The sequence below is a fragment of the Argentina silus genome (assembly GCF_951799395.1).
Source record: "Argentina silus genome assembly, chromosome: 16".
Lineage (NCBI taxonomy): Eukaryota > Metazoa > Chordata > Actinopteri > Argentiniformes > Argentinidae > Argentina > Argentina silus.
The window spans coordinates 4583317-4593316 of NC_139670.1; the positions used below are offsets into that span (position 1 = coordinate 4583317).

Below are 10000 nucleotides of genomic sequence, written 5' to 3' on the forward strand. Positions count from 1 at the left end.
TTTATAGATGAACTAAGATAGAGAGTACAAGTACAAGGCCTCTCCTTCTTCTTATTTGCTTTTGCCCAGTGGAATGTTCATCTTGCCAAGAACACTGAAGGAAGAAGCACACTGTACAGTACAATCAGAACGGCAAGACCTTCCTCAGACATTTTGTACCTCCATAACAGCATTGTAACATCACGGTGGTGAATTAGCCTACCATAATTCACATTTCACGATGATACCGTCAATTCAAACACCTCCCTAAGCCCATTAAGTTTCTTAAGCCTACCATGAGAAAAATTCCCCTTTTCTTGGCACTGTTTGGTACAACTTTCCCCTCCCGAGCCGTTTCCTTCTGTGCTGCTTCACTGCCTCAGTATTTGGTACAGCCTGGCACAAGCCTCAGACATGCCAAGAGAATTCTTCCTAATAAAGAAAAAACTGGCGGTCGGGTACAGCTTTTTGAGCTTGAGCATACAGTATACTCTCATACTCTCTCACACACACACGCACGCGCGCACACACACACACACACACACACCTCATAGCCTCTTGCTCTCCAGCAATGAAAAGACCGAGTCTAGCCACAACTATTTCCATACAACCCCCTGTAATCTGAAACACATTACCGCCCTTACATAAACAGGGCCGTGCTTCTGGACCTCTTTTTCTTTCTTCCTAAAATAAGTCGTAGAAGCGGCCCTCGCAGCCCTCGCAGCCCTCGCAGCCCTCGCAGCCCTCGCAGCCCTCGCAGCCCTCGCAGCCCCTATCGCAGACGCCTCATTTGTGGACTGTGTGCGTTGGCGCAGGGCTGCCCCGCACATGTTTGTGGTACTTCTAATGGCCGGTCTCTCTTCTCTCTCTCTCTCTCTTCTCTCTCTCTCTCTCTCTCTCTCTCTCTCTCTCTCACTCTCTCTCTCTGTCTTCTCTCTCTCTCTCTCTCTCTCCCTCTCTCTCTCTCTCTCTCTCTCTCTCTCTCTCTTCTCTCTCTCTCTCTCTCTCTCTCTCTCTCTCTCACTCTCTCTCTCTGTCTTCTCTCTCTCTCTCTCTCCCTCTCTCTCTCTCTCTCTCTCCCTCTCTCTCTCTCTCTCTTTCTTGATTTCTTTCTTTCTTCCTTTCTTTCTTTTCCTAATTTCTTTCTTCCTTCCTTTCTCTCACCCAAGACTGTGCAAATACTGTCTCACCGTCTACAGTGCAGTACCTGTCATACAGTTTATTATTTTTTATCTCTCTCCCTCTTTGTCTCTTTCTAAATCAACCCCTCCCGCTCCTGGCTTTTTCTCTCCCCTCCCTCTCCCCTTCTCTCCCCTCCTCAATATGTGCTCATAGTCTGGACACAGTATCAGCCAATAGTACACTCCCACAGTGAAGTGTCCTAGCCATGCTTACTCTCTGGTGTACAGTGAAGTGTCCTAGCCATGCTTACTCTCTGGTGTACAGTGTGCTTCCTCAGTGCAGAATGCTGGACAGACAGCATCATGTGGCCTCTGTCTCTGGGAGGACCTTTGATTCAGGCCCGATAGAGATTTGATCAGATTAAATGTTCTCATTAGGGTCACGCTTAATAAGGTGAACATCGTCCTCCTCTGCTGTGTTCATTTTTGATTGAACATCCCAGAACCCCCCCCCCCCCCCCCCCCCCTCAATGACAGAGCTTACAGTAAGGCATCAGCCTAAAACAGCTATTACAGAACATTGCTATCGAAACCAGACGTCAGTTTCTGGATGAACGAGGGTGGGGGGGGGATGTCAGGAAATCCCTAATGCCATCCAGGAATCCCTTGGTATGAGTCAAATGGTAGTCACTGTGTGCGTGTGTGTGTGTGTGTGTGTGTGTGTGTGTGTGTGTGTGTGTGTGTGTGTGTGTGTGCGTGTGATGTCATCTCCAGTTCCCTTGCTCTATTGTTCGTCTGTCCACCTGTTGGAGCGCTGCCCTGAGGCGCCGCAGGGGAACTCTGCTTTCACAGCCAGGTCTGGGATCAGTTCACAGCCTCACCCATCAGACCCCTTTCATCACGCACACACACACACACACACACACACACACACACACACACACACACACACACACACACACACACACACACACACCTGTCAGGCCACTATCCCCTTTCATCACGCACACACACACACACACACACACACACACACACACACACACACACACACACACACATGGACGCACAGACGCACGCATACACACACACACACACACTCTTTCTCTGTACCTCTCCTCTCTTCTAAAACCCTGCTCCACCCGCCCTCATTCACTCTGTCTATGTATGTCTATCCCACCTTTCTCTCTCCCCTCCCTCCCTCCTTCTGTCTGTGTTTGTGCTTTCCCCTGCCCTCCCTTTACCCCTGATAGAAATCAGAGTGCTTTCCTGAAATAGACTGCTGAGTAATGTCTGAGTCTGTTGGATGGCCTTCTCCTCTATTTTTTCTTTCTTTTTTTCCCCCCTGTCTTTTACTCTCCCGCCTGTTCCGTCATCCCATCTGTTAGTTCACTGCTGTGACTGCTTTTACATCAGCGGCTGGCGGGTTGGACCGGCGGACAGGACCGGACTGGCCAGCGTGTTAAAGTCCTAACTGGTTCTGCACAGGAACCGGGCCACAGCCAGGCCTCACATCCAGACACCTCCCTCAGAAGGCTCTTTATTGAATTTTGGAAACATAATCTGACTAGAATTCCTCCTTTCTTCTCCTCTCTTCTTTTTTTTCTTTTCTTTTCTTTTCTTCTCTCTTTTCTTTTCTCCCCTCCACTCCTTTCCTCTCCTCTGTGCTGCTGTTTTGTTATGATTCTCTTTTTATTTTTTTTTATCCTATGTCCTTGTATTCACACTGCACTGTTGAGAGGTTGTTCCTAACAAGCATTTCATTGTACTGTTTACATCTGTATTCTGTGCATACGATAAATCAACTTTGATTTGATTTGATTTGATTTGATTTGATTCCTCTCCTCTCCTCTCCTCTCCTCTCCTCTCCTCTCCTCTCTTCTCCTCTCATCTCCTCTCCTCCCCTCCCCTCCCCTCTCCTCTCCTAGTGGAGGGCCAGTGAATGTTGTTGGGAGGGGAGCTTTTTTTGGCCGTGGGCTAAAGCTCATGATGGGCTAGTGAGAAACATGCTCACTCACCGCATTATGCAAATGTGTAACTATGCCATTATGACTCTCTCTCTCTTTCTCTCTCCCTCTTTCTCTCTCTCTCTCTCTCTCTCTCTCTCTCTCTCTCTCTCTCTCTCTCTCTCTCTCTCTCCTCTCTCTCTCCCTCAGACAGACATACCAGGTGTTGTCATGTCCCTCAGGTCCTGTGTCCTGTCCTGGGTAGTCTAGTGAGAGGACCGTGTTAAAGCGAAGGCTCTCAGCTGCATCCTCTCCTCCGTAGAACAGGAAGAGCTGCTGTCCCACAGAATTGCTATCACATTTACATCTGCAGGCATGCTGTCATCATTACAGAGAGGGAACGGAAGGGAGTGGGCACAGAAGTGTGTGTGCGTGCGCGTGTGCGTGTGTGTGTGCGCACGCGTGTGTGTTGTTGTTTATTTCAGTCAGCCCCACGCCAGCTGTGTTCCAGTAGCTACGGTAGGGAAGAGGGGGGAGGGATGAGGAAAGGGGGAGGGAGGAGGAGGGGGGGGGGAGGGGGAGTGGGACTACTGGATGTGCAGCTTGTGAAGATTGATTTGTCTGTCGGCCAAGTGAGGGGTGGGAGTGCTAAGTGTTTAAGACCTCCGTCTGTCCAACAGGCGGCCAGAGAGCTGCTGTTCAGCACCGAGGAAGCAGGGTTTACACGCAGCAGGAAAATCCCCCGATACAGCGGCCAGATGTTCCACCAGCGCTGGAGCGGGATAGACAGCAGGCCCGTGTCTTACGCTACGAGGCGTGGATGTCTGCGGGGGGAGGAATGAGGTCATATTGGGTTTAAAGGCCAGTAGGTCGTCGAGATATCATTAGGATATGATGTACCGTACTTTACCCTTTACTGTAATCATTCAGCATTGTGTTGAATCAACCACATCTTATCACAATGCTACTGCAGCCAGAGCAGACAAACACAGTGTTTTATGGCTACACTATTATGTTTTATATCTCTTCAAGTCAGTATCTGATTAACTGAAATCAAAGTTTACAGATGAGGCCTTTTTGACTTTTGGTAGATTTGGTAGTTACTTTCTCCACAATGACCTCTAGTTGCTCTGTTATGACGAGTTGAAGACTAGTTTATAATGCCCTGTTTAAAATGTGCCATAAAGAAACAATAGTACCCTAAACGGTAATTCCCAGCGTGCGTCTGTGCTTCTGGGTAAGCTGTAGATGCATGTTATCACTCTAAACAGGGACACAGGGATCTTGTTTGGAGCGGCACTGTTTTCAGGGACAGAGACAGACAGACAGACAGACAGACAGAGAGAGAGAGAGAGAGAGAGAGGGGGGGGGGAGGAGAGCTATGACATGAGTGCACAATATGCCCTACAGGCAGGCTTTGGCAGTAATAACAGAGATGGTTACATATTTTGAGGGAGGGAGAGAGGGAGAAAGAGAGAGAGAGAGAGAGAAAGAGAGAGAGAGAGAGAGAGAGAGAGATAGAACAGAAAGTGGAACAGCCACAGATTATCCTCCTGTCTTCATTACTGGAATCCCTCCACTAGTTCACTGTTTATGGTAACAGGCAGACAGCACGGCTCAGTGTCTGGGTCTGTATCTATCTATACATCTATTGAGCATGGGACCTTCAGTCACGAGTCACTGTCATCACAACACAAGTTTGTATGATTTTTTTCCATTCGTCTGTTGTTGTTGATCGACCTTGGGATGCTAAGCTCTGTTCAGCAGCCACACTGGTTAGCTTAGCTTAGTCTTTAGCATGTCTCTGATATACAGTAGTCCACTACTTTTTGAGGTGGGAGGGTGTTCACTTTGTGAACAAGGAGGATTTTTTTCTCCTTGGTTTCATAGGTTGTCTTCAGGGACACCATGTCTTAAGGGTTGCCTACTCCTCCTCCTCCTCCTCCTCATCCTCCTTTTCTCTGAGGATGTGAGTGTTGGTGGGAGAATGTCGTAAATGTCACCCGCCCTAGTTAACCACTGCAAATAACCGTAAAAGACCCACCCAAACAAGATTGGAGCCAGCGGCTATGCTTTGCTTCGGTCTGTAATTCACTTCTGAGGGGATTGTGTGGGTGTGTGTGTGTGTGTGTGTGTGTGTGTGTGTGTGTGTGTGTGTGTGTGTGTGTGTGTGTGTGTGTGTGTGTGCCTGTGTGCGTGTGTGCGCGTCTGCGTGTGCGTGCGTGTGTGCATGTGTGCGTGTGTGTGTCTAGCATGTGCATGCGTGTGTGTGTGTGTGTATTGGTTTTCTGGCTTTGGATGTCTCCTACTTGTCTGTTTCGTGAGGGACTCACTGGGAGTCACTGGGCAGACTGGGACAAAACATTGTGGTTAATGGTGCAACATCTACAAGGCTATCCTCCCTATCCTCTGTTGACAGACCGAGCCCTCAGTGAAAGAAGCCTCTGAGAAGCCAACCACAGTCTGAGAGAGAGTCATGGTGGAGTCACCTCAGCTAGTCACTTGTCAATGCCACTGTGTAAAGGAGCCATAAAGGAACACAGTCGGGAAAGTGAGAGTGAAAGAAAGGGAGAGGAGGAGGAGGAGGAGGAGGATAAATGAAGGGAAAGTGAGAGAGAAGGGGAAAACCACAGTAGTGACTCAAAGCTATGGGTACTTCATACTCACTGGTGCGAAGCTCCTTCTACCCCCCCCCCCCCCCCCCCCCCACCACCCCTCACCCCTCTCTCTCTCACCCCTTCATCTCTCTCTCTCACCCCTTCATCTCTCTTTCTCTCTCTCTGTTGTCTCCCCTCTTCTCTCTCTCCCCCCCTCCCCCTCTCTCTCTTTCCCCCTTCATCTCTCTCCCCCCGCCCCCCCTCTCTCTTTCCCCCTTCATCTCTCTGCCCCCTCTCTCCCTCTCTCTCTCTCCCTCCCCCCCCCCCCCCCCCCCTTGGCCCAGCTGTGAGGGGAAGTGAGTCTGGCATGGCCTGGTCCGACCCACAGCCTTGATCTCCCTCCAACAGGACCCCTCCCTCGAGCTGCCGGGAAACGAGAGGAGAGAAGGAGAGGAGGAGGGGGAGAGGAGAGGAGAGGAGAGGAGAGGATAGAGAAGGCGGGGAAGCAGGGAGAGAGGGAGAGGAGAGGAGAGGAGAGGGGAGGGGAGGAGAGGAGAGAGAAGAGAGGTAGGGAGGAAGGAGGCAGGGATGGGCATTGAGACCCTGCCTTTTACACCCTGTCAAATACCATAAAACCCCCCCCAGCGACCTCCACTCATTTCAAAAGACCCCCATCCCACACCCAAACCTTAATGAATTCAACCTCCCAGAAAGTCCCAGAAAAATCCAATCAACATTTTAACACTAATGAAGACACACGCATGAACTATGCTCCTTTAGCTTTTTAATCTTCTCTCCTCCGTGCTGTTGTTGGTTAAATCCCTCCAGAATGAGAGCAGACCAGCTGGGGAGTCATCCAGTCAGTGTTTTCTCTGACAGACTGATTTGTTTTCTGATAATACTGCATTGCAGCGCACAATCGCTTGTGTTTCTGGACAGATGATCTCCTGATACCCAGAAAGGATGATGGAGGAGGACATGAATCTTAGCTATTTTTATAATACCAGAGGTTAGGAAAACACCAAGGTTGCTGTGGGAACTGAGACAGACAGTGTCTGTATTGTTGAAAGGATCTCAACTGACCATCTGACGGACTGACTCTGTGTGTGTTTGTGGTTTTGGAAGAGATAGTTTCACCAAGAAGAACTATGGTTTATTGTGATCGTTTGGATTTCTACAGCCGAATGCCGATGATGATGATAATGATGATGATGATGTGGTTTCTTTATCCGTCACTGAATGTTTGTTCTTCCGTGTATGGTGTTATTGAGGGTAGAAAATGACCACAGTGATGTAATGGCACTCCCTAGTGATATTCACTATGACAATTTTAATTCTGTAGCGATTCTGTTGCCATCTCTTGGTTACATTTCCCACGTCCCAACCTCAACCTGGGGGATTTCTACAGACAGTATTATCACCTCAGATTGGGACAGTAAGGGGCTGCTTCCTGGACACAATAAAGCCTCGTCCTGGGCTCTTTCAATGGAGACTCTCCACTGAGGGTACATTTAAGTGAGTACGCTTGGTCTATATCCCAAAAACCGGCCCTACGGTACATCTCGACGTCACACATGTTTGATACCATTCCTCATTCCACACCCATGCATTCCAATGAGCCCTTCCTCCTCCGATTTCTACCTCCACCAGCCTCCCCAGATCTTCACATGTCAGGTAGTAGGACTCCCTCCACCCAGCTGACCCCGCCAGATAACGCTCCCACCGCGCTCCCACCCAGCTGACCCCGCCAGATAACGCTCCCACCGCGGAGTGCATTGTTTATGTTCCCACACATCACCCGTTGTCCACGTGCGCTGTGAGTGGGCAGCTCTCCTGTGTATATCTGTGGCTGTGTGTGTATGAGTCTGTAGGAGGAAGGAGGGCTCTGCCTCGTAGACAAAGACCAAACATTGATGTCTGAACAATGGAGCGGGGCACACAGCAGCCTCCTGGAGGGGTGGGGGGGGGGGCACAATGGGCTCCTCTGTACCACCAGGAGAGGCCGGGTGGCGGGGGGGGGGGGGGGGGGCAACTAGATAGCCAGGCTGTTACCCCTGCCCTGCCCTGCCCTGCCCTGCCCTGCCCACAAGGCCAACAGGCCCTGGTCACCATGGCCATGGCACTGCCATCCTGGGCACACGCACGCACGCACACACACACACACACACACACACACACACACACACGCACACACACACACACACGCACACACACACGAGCACACTACCCCGTCTCTGCTTGTGTCACCCGTGCACACCGGAGCTTTCACGCATGACATCACACATGTTTTGGCTTGTGTTTTCCGGTCAGGGAAACAGCTGTGCCGCGTGGTTAATGTGTGGTAGTAGTTGTTGGAAAGAGGGGTTGAAGGTTCTGTCTTACATTGTGACACTGGGCTAGGCAACATAATGTTGTATATGTTGAGCTGATTATGCTTAATTAAGGGACAGTCTACTCCAAAACGGGGGGCTTCTAATTCAATGGTTTTGTATTGCTCCTATAGTAGTTAGTCATGAATTAATTCAGTGGTGTTTATACTATATTTGCCATTTAACTGACACTTTCATCCAAAGCAACTTACATTGCAGTGAGTGCATACACTTATCAGTATACATGGTCCCAGCGGGAATCAAACCCACAACCTTACCATTGTTAACACCATGCTGTACCAACTGAGCCACAGAGGACCACAGAGGACACTGCTGCCCTCTCTCTGTTTGTCTTGTGAGGTGTGTCTCTCAACCGGACAGTGAGCCCAAACACACATCATAACTCAGATAGGAGAACCGTGTAAAGCAGGTGTGTCCAACACAAACACCATTGTCCTGTGGTTTACCTCAAGCTCTCTATGAACGTTAATACAATGTACCATGTATTCTGGCTTCAATATTGTTTATACTTTGAAAATTCAAACAATACCCCCATGTGTATTTAACTCAAATCCAAGTACTTCAGAGCATCATCAAAAGGGATATAAAGTTAACTACTTTGATCCCCTTATAAAATATAGTAGAAAAGATAAAAGATAGTTGATAAGATAAAAGATAGTTGATAAGGGTGAAGAGGCTCAAGGTCCACACCATCCGTCCAAAATCAAGGTTTCAAGGACTTTGCACAAGGACAGAACTGTGGTGAGGGTTCATGCTCAGGACGAGGACAGGCAGAAGGATAACCTCATCCCATTAGATTCATACGCAGGGGATCGTCTCTTGCTAACCATGAGCCATGTCAGTTATAGACATAGGTCGTATGAGCTAGCACAAGGCTTCACCCTGGAGGTCTGTGGTAGTCTTTGGTCAAGATCTGTCCCACCAACCTCTGGATCCCAGGGCCTCCAGGAATGAAGGGGCCAGAGCAGAGGCAGTGCAGTTCAGAAGAAAGACCCTATTCTTCTTTTAAAACGGGGGGGGGGGGTTCCTGGTCTACTCAGGGGAGGAAGGATGTGAATCAGGCAGGCGGCCTGGAGGTCAGACTCCTCCAGGTCCTGGAACAGTCTTAGATAAGCCCCAGACAGCCTCTCACTGCTGAGCATGCTGATCTGGTATCAGTGTTGGCTGGGTCTCTGTTGGATGTAAGAGGCCGTGGAGTGGGGCCAAGCACAGGAGCTAGAGTACTGGAGGTCTATGAACACGTGGCCGGTACAGTAGTACTACTGTATGTTACCAAAACTCATCAAGGGATAGGAACTCTCCACACACACACAGACACAGGGTCGAAGGGGAGTGCACAAAGGCCACACAGGATGCATACACACACACACACACACACACACACACACACACACACACACACCAACAGACCCCCCAGGCTAAGGAACTGTATAGAAGCCACCATACATACAGTATGACAGTGAAGCATTGTTGAGTTAAAGGGGGGATTGAAGTAGCTACAGAGGAAGATGCATCATTCTATAGTACATTGTGTCCTATAGTGTTGGAGAAGATGTCATTGTTACAGAGCCTGTGTTATATAATCCTACCAAGGGAGGCTGGTGGAGGTTGTGTTAGCTACCATTCCTCATTCCATTCCATGCATTACAATGAGCCCGCCCTCCGATCTCTACCTCCACCAGCCTCCCCTGTTCTGTACAGAGGAATCTGGATTAGACAGTGTTGGTGACAATGGTGTCATGTTGCTGAAAACCCTGGTTGATCGTATTAGACCGTCCGGGTTTGTGATGAAAGTGAAAGCAGATTACCTTGCTCACCTAAACATGACCTGGACCCTCTGCGTCTGGTTTTGTGTGTTAATGTGTAACAGACAAACACACTTGCACTGTGTGATCGGGAACTGTATACTGTAGGGCTTCTGTATGTTTGAAATGTGTGTGTTTTCAGAAGAAAGAAATGTGATTAAA

At 49.2% G+C, this 10000-nt stretch overlaps 1 protein-coding gene across 1 annotated transcript in view; it reads left to right on the forward strand.

Moving 5' to 3' along the window:
- Window positions 1-10000, forward strand: part of myo1d (myosin 1D) — a gene marked incomplete at both ends in the record, with an annotated part of 24005 nt that overhangs the window by 5974 nt on the left and 8031 nt on the right. The window lies entirely within an intron of this gene.